Source organism: Lonchura striata, chromosome 1 (genome assembly GCF_046129695.1).
Source record: "Lonchura striata isolate bLonStr1 chromosome 1, bLonStr1.mat, whole genome shotgun sequence".
Taxonomy (NCBI): Eukaryota; Metazoa; Chordata; class Aves; order Passeriformes; family Estrildidae; genus Lonchura; species Lonchura striata.
In genome coordinates this window covers 99,668,590-99,683,711 of record NC_134603.1, presented here as the reverse complement: position 1 = coordinate 99,683,711, position 15,122 = coordinate 99,668,590, and positions in this window count along the sequence as shown.

Genomic DNA, 15,122 nt, shown 5'->3' with positions numbered 1-15,122 from the left:
TTTCAATGAAGTAAAGAAGTTTTGCAGAAAGCACCAAAGCTTGACTGGGGAGATTGTCAAGAGTTTTTATTCCTAGAAGGAAAAAAAAAAAAAAAAAAAAACCACAAAAAACCCCAAAAACAAACAAACAAACAAACAAACAAAAAACCACCAAAAAAAAACCCAGCTGTACACTTTGGTTTAGTTTTGAGAGTGTACATTTAAAGGAACATCCTCAAACTGAACATGGATCTATTACTGCATGAACTTTCTGAACTACTGAAGGAGCTAAAATACCTTCACAACTCTCAGTTTAGGACTTGAAAAAGCCCAATAAGAGATGTGGAACAGGGATTTGTACTTATAAGGACTAATTCCAGTTTTTCACAGTTCTTACTTGTATAAACTGTATTCTTTTTAATGTAATTAATTTTTGAGTGCATCCATTGTATTTATTCATTATTTTGTATTGCTAAGCTTTTTTTCCTGTTTTGAACTTAACAATGGACAAGTGTAAACACAGTTGCAGAAAGAGGGCAAGAGAACAAGTAAGGAATATACTTTTTGATGCAAAAAAACCCCTAAAAACTTATTTCTAAGGGTTTTTTTCAGAACAATTTAAGGCCATAAATCTCACAAAAAAATAATCTATAAAATATTAGAACACTTACTTGATAATTTAAATATCAAACAATTTTAGGCTCTATAATGTTACTTCTTATTGCTTTTTTTGTTTAGTTCCTTTATTCTAAAAGAGCTAAAAAAAAGTCAGTATGTAATCATTATATACCCACTTGCTAAAAAATATATTAATATATTACTCCTTGTATTTATAGTACTTGTCATTGCATATTTCCAGCTTAAATAGCATCAATTAACAATTTTGTTGTTCTCCTGGAAATTCATGTGGCATGTAAACAGAGATTCACAGATTTTAAATTACCACAGATTGTTGCTGTCATATTAATAAAGAAGTGCAGAGTTGATAGGAAAAAAAATAGCAACACTTTATAATTTGAGAAAACCAGGATATTTTTGAATTCTCCTTATTTCAAACTAAGGTGCTATAAGTTAAATAATGCAAAAGCAACATATTTTTGCTTCAACCTTTGAAGAACAAATTAACCTTCTCTTTACAGAAAGGTACATTTACACAGTTTTAAGTGGGAGTAGATTTTAAAATGTAACAGCTGAGGACATTTTATTTATTTTAACTCTGAGCACACCAAAAGTGAAGTGAAGCAAAGAGATCATATAATAATTAAAAAAGTTTATATTGCAAAAGTCTTACCCATGCAAATTTTGTACTAACTGAATGGATAACCTGCATTTTAAATATATTTTGGGATTGGTCATTGAAATAAGATGGAGTTTGCTTCTAAAAGTATATCCCTAGGTTTTTTCTGTACTTCAAGTTCTTCTGCAGGATTCTGTTTATTTGCTGAGGTGTTTTTTCAGAACTCTGGAGAGATGGGAACATATATCTACAAACCTCCTTGGAAAGGCATTTGATTATGCAACCACCGGCCAAGTACTTGAATTGGAAACTTTATCTCCAAGTGTGGCTAATATGACAAAAAAGCTAAAGAAAACTAATCTTCAATATGAGATTGAAAATGCCACCATTATGCTGGGAAGAAAACCATTCCTGTAAACCTCCAGGTGAGGGATGTAGACCACTAACTACTGCTCCAAAATATGCTGTTTCCACAGCTTCTGACCTAAGTTAGATTCCTAACTTTGAATTCCCTGTCTATTTGGATGGTGGCAAAAGCAAGTAACTCAAAGCACAGAGCCAGTGGAGGTGTCATTCTGCCTTGCCATTAAACAGGCTGCAGAGAAGGACAGACACACAGAAAGATGTGTGAAAAGAAAACATAAGATGGAATTTACTTGTTCAAGTACACAGTGAGGGAACAACAGACACTTGTCATATACTAAAAGAACGATTCCCATACACATCTGTCAGGTCTAGCAAGTGATGGGTGCCCTGCTTGACTCCCTGCACACCCCATTCTCACACAGACCGGGTTTCTTGACTGGCTGGGCCTGGGTTTCCCACAGCTGAGTCTCAGTCAATTTGATCCCTAAAGCCATTTATTCATGGCACAGTAAGCCAGAAACCGTCCAAGATGGTGTCCCTGAGAAAGAGCCCGAAAAAAGAGCCCCTGGACTTTCATTCACACACAGTCGAAGTGCACCACAGTCTTAGGTCTTTCAGCTGAGTCCTCAGCTCCTGCCATGTCCCTTAGTGTCCAGTTCCTTACAGGGCCACATGTCCCCAAGCCCATTGTTCTGCAGAGGGTCAGCACTTCACAGCCGCTTGCCTGGGCTCCCACCCAGAACTCAACTGCAGCTGCATTGCCAGCTACCTGCACTGGAGGTATTCCTCAACAGCTCCAGATGGATAAAAGCCCTGAGCAACATTGTCTGACTCCATAACTGACCCTGCACTGAGCAGGAAATTGGCCAAGAGAAGTCACCAGGCCACTTCCAACCTGAACTACCCAATGATTGTGTGCATGCAAATAACTGAACAAAATTGTATCATTTCTCCATTGAAGACTTGGATAGGATAAACCACTAACTACACATCTCTAAGGAGTGTTTCAGTCCCAGATAAGTGTACTTCAGCAAGTAATGGGCAGGAAGTTTCATAAAGATTGAAAAGAATCCTTATTAATAGGGAATCAAGGAGAAAAGATTTCATACAGTTATCCTTCAGCCTAGATTGATAACTGGGTACAGATACTAGAATGGCTGTTCAATGAAGGAAGCTGTTTCGGGACTCTATATCTCACTAGGAGATGATTAGCAAGTGTCTATTCTAGGACCATCTGGGACACACAATAATAGCCATGTCAAAGTAGTTTGTGTTTTAGAATAGGATGTAGAGCAGCACTGAAGTATGCTGTCCCACCTGTGGAGTTGGTAATCAAACAACCCAGGTTCTTACAAATACTTCAGTTTTTCAGTGGGCCAAACTTACAAGAAACTATACTTTTTTTAATTCTTATTTTGTGCATTATATTTTCATGCTTCTTTTCATTTTTCTCAGAGTTTTTTTCTGAAGCATCAAATCAAATGGTGTTATTTCTCACTGCTAATTCCCTTCATGCTGTTACTTTCATCACTCCAGGTTGTTTCTGTTCCCTTTCTGTTTCCTTTTTCATGCCAGCATGACTGTCTTGTCACCAACTTAAAGGGGAAAAAATAGCTTCTAAGATATTTTATCCACCCTTTTTCTCAGTTGATGTAAGATTAACCTCTGTGTTAATAGCCTAAATAAGATCCTCCCTCCATCAAAGCCATAGGGTGTGGTTTTGTGAATTGCCCCTTCTCAAGTGAAAACAAGGAACTTTGATCAGGACTTACATATCAGCCTCCTAACTTTTAGCTTACAAGCAGGCTGAGAGAAAGCAAATGGGTTACAAAGCCCTACACATGCAGTTCTAAGGCTTCTTATGTTTCTTCTGTTGAAAGAACACTCTGACATGTTAAGATTTTTTGTTAGGATCAGAAAAGCCAGTTTTCAGCTCATACTTCTGTTCTACATGACATGAACCAGAGACAGCTGACATCTAGTATATCTAACATTTACAGAAATTTCATCAGTAGTCAGATAACTATCCTTGAATGACTATAGCAATTACTTCCTGCAGGTGGAGAGTGAGGCGGAATTTGTTATGAGCCCTTGCAAAACTAATTTAAAATTTGGGAAGCAAATGGCAAAAAAAGTTTTGTGGTATGTAGATTTTTTTGCCATCACAGAGCATTCAAAACAAGGCATAAAACATTAAAAATTTATTCCTTATTTTATTCTAGACAAAGAGAGATATACAAACATTTAAAAATAAACAAAGAAAAAACTCCCAAAGCTGAAATTTGAAGTGTGATACTTATTCTTTAGTAGCCTCTCATCTGAAAGTCCCTTTTTCCTAAGGATTAGGTAAAAGGTCAAGGCAGAATCTGTTCTAGAGAGGAAAAAAAAAAATATTTCAAACTGTAATTCATGATCAGAAATAGGTCTGTCTGTAGATGTTTGCTTTTTAAGTGTGAACACAAAGTTTCCTAAATATATATTAAGACAAAGGAAATTCTACTCTTTTTTAAGAAACAAAGCAAAGAATCAATCAACCAAAAATCCTCAAAAAAATGTACCAGCCCAAAAGAGAGAGGAAGGAAAAAAAGCAGAAAATACATTCTTCATGATGATTGCAATCACATTGCAACATACTTTTCACAATGGCACATACTTAATTGCACTTTCCTTGCTTTCTTTGCATGAAAAAGGGAATTCAAGCACAGATGCATGTACAGTTTTTATTTTAAGAATCTAGTTTTGATACTTACTTTATATTCAATAAGCATTATATTTACATTTGAAAACCATGGACTCAGATGCACTGAAAACCACAGTAATGAATGGATATTTTTTATATTGTATCCACAAATATAGGCAGCAGCATGAGTTTCCATAAAAGAAAATATACACAGATAGTATTTTTTCCTTTAGTTGCAACATTTCCTATGAAATGTTATTTCTGTGCTGTCATTATTAATAACCTCCAAGCATAGGAGCTGGTGAGCTTGGATGTGTCTCAAGATAAAGCGGTTTAGGGCCATATATGATGTTTCCATTAATATTAGTAGAGCCTTCCTGTTTACAAAGCAACTTGATCAGATCCTGTGACTGAAAAAAAATTACTTATCCTAGTATTAAGATGTCACAAACACCCATGTGGGCACAGATCCTTGACTTATGAAGAAATGTTTGACAAAACCTACATTTTTCAGAGTTCTCTTATGCAAGAAATTCTCTGATATATAATTGCAATCAGACTGCAGCATGAGAAACATCAACAAGCCAGAAAGTCACTAAAGAATTTATATCTCTTCTTAAATACATTTATCTGTGAACAAGTATTCAGCCTTGAAGCACAAGATATCACAAACCACCCAAAGATTTTTAGGATCAGGTTCAAACCCAAAAGCCAAATTTGTGGAAAGATTTAGCTCACAAGATATAGTGGGCAAACAGTATTGCTAATGTGTTTAATATAGCTACTTCTTTGGGCCAGAGTTGCTAATCATATTTTATAAATTTTAGTATTAACTAGAAAGCTGTTAAGCCAAAAAAATAATTTTAAAAATAGTGAATGAAGTCTGGAAAAAAAAAAACAGGAATATTTTATTAAAATACAATTAATCTATGTATTTTTATATATATAGAAAAAATCCTTTTGGATATCAAAAGGAAGTATTTATACACAGTGTCTAAAAGACTCAGTTGAATGGGTCAAGTCTAGGTTAAAGTTATAAAAGAACATAGTCTACTTGAATTCTATAATGGGCTATTTTTTTCATAATCCTGTTTCTGACAGATAGTAATCTCCTCTTTAAAGTAGTCTGATCTATTGGTATTTTAAAATTCTTAAATACGTTATAAAGGGTCTCCTACATAACAGCTGATATTTACAGGACCTTTTCAGTGACCATAAAATGGATAGGCTAGATGTTTTAACTGTATACTTTGGAAAGATCTCAAAACACTATAAGGCCTACTCTAGGAAGTGATGCTATGAAAAGCATCAAATTCTTTCAAATGTGCAGAGAAAAAAACCCAGAAACATTCTTTAAAAACCCCAAATATTTTCTCTGTTATCAAATATTTTAAAATTATGGGTAAAAAAAATTCATAATGTGTAAAAATTGCAGCCCAAAACTCAGTCTTCTTTGAAAGTAAATTAGGTTAATTTCTGTATTTTAAGAGTTATTCCATGGCATGTTGAAATTATAAAATTTCAAATGTAATTTATTACTTCTTTTTAAGAAATTTTCCTTCCTAGATTAATCACATCTGCATGTTTTTTGATCTGAAAACAAGATGTGAAAGTGATATCAACAATCAGAACACAGAAGTCCATCTGACTTTTATTTTTGCTGACATCCCTCCTTTTCAAAAATTCCCAGTGGTCCCATGGAACCCAAGGAGATGAATCCTGAAGGAACTGGACAGTGTTGTCATCAATCCAATCTCGATTTAATTTGGAAAGTTGTGACAATTGGGTGGTGTCCCCAGAGACTGGAAGGAAAAGTAAATATCACACCCATTTTTACAAAGCCAGAACAGACTCAGATTTGCTGACCAATCAGCCTCAAATCCAAGTAAGATCATGGAACAATCTTCCTGAAAGACATATCAAAACTTATGGAAGGAAGGGAGGTGATTAGAGGTAGTCAAGATACCTTCACCAAAGGCAAGTCTTCTGCATCTTCTTCTTAGGATCAATAGTACTTTGAAGACTCATTTTCTTTTCAAGGCCTCAGTTTTCTAGCCAAAAGTCTGAGTAAAGAACAATGCCTGATCCATCTCCTATTCAGTGCTTCTATCTCATGTCTGCTTAAGAAGGTACTGCTTTGGTGTAAACCAGTCACTTCCACAATTTACAACAAACAATTTCTGCCTGCAGCTGGTGAGCAACAGGGTTCTGCTTGAGATAAAATTCATGAGTTCAGACATTTGCCCTTCCCCACATCAAACAAATAGCATTTTCTGCCACTTGTTCTCATTCACGTCTAGCTGCTTTTTCTCATATGAAAGCAATCTAAGAATTTTGCACAATATCTAAATATACATAAAAGGTTTTATATTATATTTACATTATGTAAAAAATTATTTGTCAAAATTAATAGTCCCAGTCAAGTGATTTGTTTCAGCAGTTTGTAAGGAGAATTAGTTTAGCAGTAACCAAAGAAAAAGTCCTTTTGCATGACAGAAAATTTTGTACCCTGCAAACATATAAAATAAGTGTGAGGAATGACCAGCTAAAATTCTGGAATAGAGTTATCAACAAATGAAAAACTCAGTAGCCCAGAAAACAATAAGGAAATATGAAATCTAAGAATTGTTCAATTCTCATCTGAATTGACAGTAGATATAAAAATCTGTATTCATCTGGTTGATGTATTGCAGTGCACACTGAGAAGTCATCCAGAACAGAGACACTCTTAGCCTAGTATGCATGAGGCTGGTATTTAACAAACAAATCAAACCAGATACAATGAGTTGTTGACTAAATGGGCTCATCTTCAAATCATCATGGCTTGTCATGGCCATGTATTGTTTCTAGTTTAAGTGGCCTTTAAAATTTTAGCTATGAAATCTATTGCTCAAAAAATGCAGCAAAAGGAGATATTGCTATTGGGTAATATTGCACAAGAGCAGGGTGTGCAGGAACACAAAGAGGAAGGGAATAAGTTGGTCTTCAGGAATATGGATGTAACATCTGATATTTGGTACTTTATTAGAAGAATAGGAGTATTTGCATAGATTATTTTTTTTCAAATGCCTGTGGAACAGTAACAATGGTATTTTGTCTGCCACAGCTTTAATTCTGGTCCAGATTTTCTTTTGTCCTAGTTTACAGCCATTCACCAGCTATAGAAAATATGACCCTCCAATAAGCTAGGCACAATCTAGTCTCCTACAAGTTGTCTTAAAAATGTTATTTCTCTAGACAATTAAGTTCTGAAATTAAATACAAAAATGGACCTGTTTTTCAAAGACTTTAGATTCTTTTCATAGAATCATTCAGGCTGGAAAAGACCTTTAAGTCCAATAATAAACCTAAAACTGCTAAGTCCACTATTAAACCACATCCCTTAGCACCACATCTTTTCAATCGTCTTTGACTATATTGTTGCTATTTACATATGCATATAATTAGAAAATATAACTCAGAATTTTTTTTTCATAATTTACTACATCTTGATTACTACTGACAATTTAAAAAAAAAATCTCCTTGATAGATAAAAAGGAAGTGTTTTATAAAATGTGCATTTTATACAATGCAGGTGTTTTTGTCAAATTTAAAAGGTTCAAATTTACATTTGTGTAAATATAGAAGGTTATCATTGTTCTTTGATTAAATAAGGAAACTACAGAGAATCTTGAGGTAAATAAGAAAGTAGGCATGAGTCACTGTAGAGATCTATAAATGCCCATAATATTAAACCTGTGAAAAGATGTTTAAAAGAGGTTGAAAGAGAATTTGGCAGGGTACCACAGTAAGACTCCAGCAATTCTAAGATCTACTATTTTATATTTATATATTATTTTATATATATTTGTATATTATTTTATATATTTTATATATAAAATATATAAAGTGTATTTATTACATATTGTTTTATTTAGTCATTTTGCCCCTCTCTGGTTTTTTTTTATCTCCATTACTATGTCTATTTAGACATTAAACAAAACATTGAATTCTATAATTCTATGTGACATGAATGACTTCTATTGTAGCTATGATCACCGTTGAAAAATCATCTGTAAGAGCCTTTGTAATATAAAAAATTACACTCAGTATGATCTCTAAGAACACTAAATATTTAAAGCCTTCTTCTATGTCTCTCTAAAAATTTTCTACTTACTATGCAAGTAAGACTTTATCATCCAGGTCATAGGTTCAATTCCAGTCTCTTTAATCTGCTACTTGTGATGGCTGCAAAGAGGAAAAGGGTTCCTCTTAGCCACACTGCAGAATGCCTGTAAAATATATTTTACAGGTAAATGTAAGGTTCTAAGAAAGGAGAGCAAATGTTTTTGTGGCAGAAAAGAATCTCAAAGTAAAAATTAAGAGCGAGCAGAGCAAAGCTGCCAATTTGATGCACTGTCACTTGTTGCTTTAGAAACAAAAAATATAAGTTGAATAGTTAGAGACATAAAGAAGTAACTTTCAGTAGAATCTTGGCTGGCATCAAAATTTTTTCCACAAAACTTAGCCTGATTTATTTACGTTGTGAAAATAATTGAGGTGAATGCAACATGAAGTTTCATTAAGTTCATGCACACAGAGTACCCACTCAGTTTTACCCTTTATGTAATGACCCCAACCATCTGGGGTGTTACTCTAGGTCACTTTGGTAAATTCATACTTTTTTTTTTACAGTCTGGAAATAGCACAGAGAGGGGAAAATGCTGTTTTCTGGTTAATGTGTGCATGATGAATAAGGTAGAGGCTTTGAAATACTGATGTTTTTGAAAGGATCAGTCCTTCCTGAGCCATATGAATGTCAGCCTGCCTCCCTCACACAAGCAGTATAGCTCACTTGTGCAGATGTCAAAGCTGCTTGAGTCCTGTAGGTGTATCTTTTAAAAAAATAAATGTTGAATAAGGTGAGCCAAATTATTGGCAAAATTTCAGACAGCTTTCAGGTAAACATTCCTCATAAAAGAGGAGATGGTTGCTTTTTTATAAATTAATGGTCTGTAAACACCTTGTGATCAATTCTGATTTTGCAGCAATTTTTTGCCAAAGTAACTCCATCGATCACTGGTGATTTACACTGATATTACCCTGCAAAGTTGTCTAAAGTTTAACTCAAATTAAAAAAATATAAATCTTTGCTTAGTTTTGTATGTGCTTACTCATTTGTCTCTCCTCTCACCAGCATTCGCATGTGTCAATATTAACTTCTAGCTCAGACCCTGCAATTTTATGTAATGGTACAGAATTTGAAAGTTCATCTGAGAGTTGTCTTTTGAGATACAATATACTGAGAAGCAAGAAATCTTCCTCTCCTTTTCTGCTACCCCATTTTTTTTCTTTTTGCTTTATAGTTATCCACTGATGTTTTACTATCTCACAATTTTAACTTTAAAAACACTGACAATTATTTCAACCATTTTAATCATCTTTCTGCAACCTAGATGCCCTTTTGAAGGTATGTGAGTATATTAATTTTCAAGTAATGTGTGTAGCATTAGTGGAGAATCCCACAAAATTAATCCAATGAGATTCAAAATCTTCAGGTAGAAACTGGGGAGAAAACAGAGAAGGCTTCTTCCTACCCTCCACTTACATAGCACAGCCTTGGTCTGTTTAGTGTAAATGCTGAATATTACAGGATCCCCACACAGATGTTAAACATTTCTAAAAAGAGGCAATATTCTAGCAAGTATACAACAGATATGTCACATTTGCATTCTCTTTCATACACCGGAATAGTTATGAGTGAGGGAGAAAATTGTGCTTTCAGAACAGGAGAGCAGGAGACACTTCTATGGAAGCTTCTCTAACTATTTGTAGGATGTTCTGCCCCTCTTTGTGTTCTTGGATTCACTGCTACTAGCAGTAGTTCTTGTACAACTGAGTATTTCCCTCATGAGTGTATATTTATGAATTTATATTTCATTCTATCCATTGTCCAAGCTGACCAAGTCTCACAACAATATTGCTCTGAGCTAACATATCGGTTTCTCAGTACTTTGCCAGCTGCTATGCTGTGCTGTCTGGTCTGCTTGGCAAAGAAAATGCAGCTCAGAACATAGAAAATCTCTATGCAACCATTATGCTATATCATTGCAAGTTTATTTCTGATATACTTTATTTTAATTTTGTTTTTGTCCTGTTTTTTTTCTTTCCTAAGCTGTACTTCATGAAATGCTTTTCTACATTAGGATATTCACTAAAGTAATTGCTTGAGCTGTAGCTCAAACAATGTCTTCAGCTGTATCCAATCAGTACTGTAAGTTTTGCAGTGCAATTCACAATGTGAACACACTTTCTCAAGGAGAAGTATCTTTATTTACAATTTAGCTTAATCTGTTTCCACTGTGGATTATGTGCAGTTCAAATTATACTCCTATGTCAATATTTTCTTGTGTAGCTAAACCTCTGTGGGCAAAAAGTTTAAAATCCATAAAGCAAAATTACCATGCAAGGTTCTTCCTAGTCCTGCAGTAATACCTTTGTTCTTCAAGCTCAGTTCAACCCTTATTTATGTTACATGTTCACAGACACTTCTATCACAATCCACAGGCTCTGATTTTCAGTGATGATACACTTAGCATGAAGAACAGGAAATCATAAACTTCTATTCATAACTATCTGGTCTTCTCACATTCAGAGTAAGTGTCTAGGTAAAAATAAAGAAAGGAAGAACAGAGGAAACTGATTGTAACTGCAATTGCTCTGTACCACCCCCATCAGTAGTTGTCTATCTGTATGACCTGTTCATAGCAAATGCTGATTAGTTTTGGAATAGGTATGGCAAATGTCCTCCACCCTGGCTATATGGAAACTCATATAAACCACATTTTAAATAGAAGAAAAGATGAGTCCATCACTTTGAGGGACATTGTCAGGGCTCTGGCAGAAATATTAGCCCTTACTGTCCCAGACCAGCAACCTCTGAGAACTCCTCTGACCCCTGCATGAGGAGCCTCATTTCAGCTGCTCCCCCATGCCAGTGATGCAGTAGGAGTGCCTGGGCTAAGTGCCACCTATGTCCCCTTGTGCTGCACAGGACTCAGACCCTGGCTGCAGCCAAGTCTCCAGCCCTGTCCTGGTCTTCTGCTGGTTGATGAACCCTGGTAGGTCACTTTCCATGCCTGGAGCTGTTGATAAGACTCCATTACAGCCATGGCTCTATCCTCTGTGGTCAGACCTCAAGGACAGTGCATGCCAGTGAACACTGGATTCCCTGAGATCACCCTGAAATCCTGGCTCCCTGTCTTCTAGGAGAAGACCATGATTAATGTGTCCTGACAATGATTAAATGCATCATGATTGTAAAGTTCACCATCTCAAACAAAGGGCAAAGTGTGTAAAACAAGAACAAGAAACCAGAAATAAATAGCATTTAGCAGCAAGAAGTTAATCTTTTTCCTCAGTGCTAATGTCCTTTCCTCAAGCTTCCACATTGTGTCAATGATGCTAATGATCTTGAACTTCAATTGATACATATGTGCAAATTTCTGGAATGTATCCTGACTTTCTCCTCTTAAAAATTAAAAGCAAACCCCTTCTTAGAAATCTCACATGTACTTCTAGCAAAATTTTGTGATAATATGACAACTCTAATAGAGAGAGTTCTGTTTGAACTCTCATGGATATCAGCAGAAGGATTTCTCCTGGGGTGGTTGTTTGCTGCTAATAGCAATTTATTAAACTTGTATTTACATCTCTGGGAATGAAACTTAGCTCTAATTACTTTGCTTTACAGCTATTGCATACTTACTCCTGCAAAGACAGAATTTTCATGTGTTTTAAGCACACAGCAAATTTGTCAACAATTGTAATACAGAGTTTGCATGCACAAACCAATACTTAAATAGACAGAATTTAACCAATTCAAAATGTGTTTTCATCTGAATGTTTGAAGCCACTCCACCTAAAGACTCATTCTTCCTGAAATCTCCCTTTTTTATATCCTTCTGCTTTTGAAAAGTGAAAGATATTACAATCTTTTGATTTAACAATAGCTATTTAATATTTGTCTCTACTGATCTCTTTTTTTGTCAGTAACAGCTATGTGACTTTTATTTTGGAAAATAAGAAGCATATTAGTTTAGAAAATAGTAGTTTGAAAATGGTAGTTGTTGAGAAAATGGTTACTTTTTTTTTCTATAGATTTTAAAGGAGCTGACACCAGCAAAACAAATACTTGGAGATTTTCCCCAGAGAGGTTGCACTGCTGCAGCCATCCCACCATAGAAAAAGTTCTTATTTATATAGTGCATTAGAATAGAAAATCCTCCTCAGAAGACCCAAATGTGGTCTTTTTCAAGTTAACACAGCTATCACGAAAATTGTTGAAGTAAAATACACAAATATTTGAACTATTTATCAATTTATGTATTTTTATATGCATGGAGCTTTCTTAAACAAATTATACTATAAATATATGTTTATGCATATAATGTGATAATAGACATGCAAATTAGAAGCAGGGAAATCATATCTATCTATATATATGCATATTAATACCCTTAGTATTAGCACAGTCTGCTGCCTACTAATTTTCACGCTTTTAAGACTTCAAAGTTCCCTCAGATTCCCATTCTCTGGCCTGTCTGTGCAAGTTATATATGGGCTATGTCCTTATGGGACACAGGGACTTCTCTGTGGTTCTTTTGCTCCTTCTAGTTTTCATCTCTTTGTTACATATAAATCTCATCATCAGATTGTTGTACTTCAGTCTACATATTTTTGTCCTTACCTTGCAGAACTCTATCATCCCAGACACTCAAGCTTCTTTCTTTGTCACTTTTACCAGCCCTATCCTCAGATTTCTTCTTTAAAAAAACAGGTTTTTCACTGGCTACTATTAAAAGAATGCAAAGAGTGGTGCAAACATAGGAAGACCTCTCTGAGTCTCAGAGATAGTAGCATGTCTGTCATTGACCAGAGCCATGTTTTGAGCTATCAACTAAATGTATACAATGGGGGGGAAAGTGAAATCTGAACTATTTTTCTCACTGGAATTTCACACAGTGTTTTAAAATAATTTCTACACTTTCAAAATTATTTTCAGTTATTAAAATGGATTCATTTTCTCTTTCATATTATATGAAATCATTTTTATAATTCCTTGTCTTAGATGGATCCTATCTTGCAAGAAAACAAAGGTTTTTCTTAGCAGTTGTCCATACTAAGTAGACCAAATTTCTGGCTGCTGACTCACCTAGCCACAAATTTTGTGTCTAATTGATGCAACATAAGATTTTATTGAAACCTTAGCTAGAAACATTTCCTTTTAAAATAAAATTTTGTCTTTGACTTTTAGTGGCTGAGAATAACTTCTTTTGTACAAAAAAAAAAAAAAAAAAAAAACAGTTAAAAAGAAAATCCATTGAAAAATTAATTGTTAATTAGTTGTTCATATATTACACTGTTGTGTCTCAAATTCTAATGATTATTTTAATTGGTTTCCTCTGGTTGAAATATTCAGTACCTAGCACTTCTTAAAGACTCATAAGATATGTAACAGACATACAAAGAAAGCCTTATAATTAAAGGCATTTTTTTTCATTTTATAGTCAGCATAAATCTCTCAAAACTAAATGAACTCATGACAATAAGGTTGCCCACACAGAACATATTCCCAGAAAAGAAGCAAATTCCTTGCTGCAGTTTAGGAGATCTTTTCAGTGTTCCAGCATTACTGATGGGTGCCACAGTGACACCATGGCAGTGTGGGGATGTAAATCACACCAAACAATGAACACTGATATCTCCATTGCATTCCTGTGCTTGTATTCATGCTGACCTGGATGGTCTACCTTGCTCCCACTGCATTGCCATTCATTCTGCTTTTTTCCTTCTCACAGTCATTTACCAAAGCTGCAGAAGTACTAAAATGTTTTGCTTTGAGTAATGCTTATAAAAGCATTTTGCTATCAATCCTTAATTCTGGTTTATTTTTCTCTTTCTTTGTTACTTTACAACAGAATAAAAGTTTTGGTGCTACCAGACTTCTTGTCATATTCTAGGAATTCTGCAGAGCAGAAAAAAGTGAGAGAAAAGAGAAACACAGAAGGAAGAAATATTTAAGAAATGACTAGTTTCAAAAAATATTAGATAACCTCAAAATTTTTGAAGGCTAGTTAAAATTACGCCCCTAATTTTTGTCCAGCAAATTCTTTTTCTTTCTCTTTTTCTGTCTTTCCCTCTCTTTTCATCAGGTTTGACATTTTTTATGTGTATTTTCAAAAGTTTCTCTCTTGAAATATTTAGATAACTCTCTTCATTTAGGCACTAGCTTCTTAAACAGTAACTTTAGAAAAGACTGTATTATAAATATTCCTAATTCCTCCCATTTCCAGTACACTTTTCTCAAATAAGATTGACAGGCAGTTTTTCTTGTTTAAATCTTTCAACAGATTGCATTTATTCTTCATCATACTTTGATATTTTGTAGAGGATGAACAAAACTTTCTGGGGTTTATGTAATTTTCTTCTCAGAAAATAAGAATATTTTTATTACCCTTCATCAATATACATTTGAAAACTTAACACATTTACCATGTTGATTCAATCTCTGGTATTCTCTGGTGACAATTTACCTAGCACTACAGCATGATATGTTTCCAGGGAGTGACTCACTTGGAACAGTTCATTTTTGGGATGATTCCTTAGTTTGAAAATTTTGCATTTGTTGATGATAACCTTCTCAAAATCAAAAATAATAAAACTCCTACACACATTAGCAAAAATATTTGCACTATTAACTATTTCTTACTGGAATTATTTTTAAATATATGAATCTAAAAAGCTGTTTTTATTTTATATTATTTCCTTTTTATCCTATATATTTTCCTTTTTATCCTATGCTGTTTTATTTTTATTCT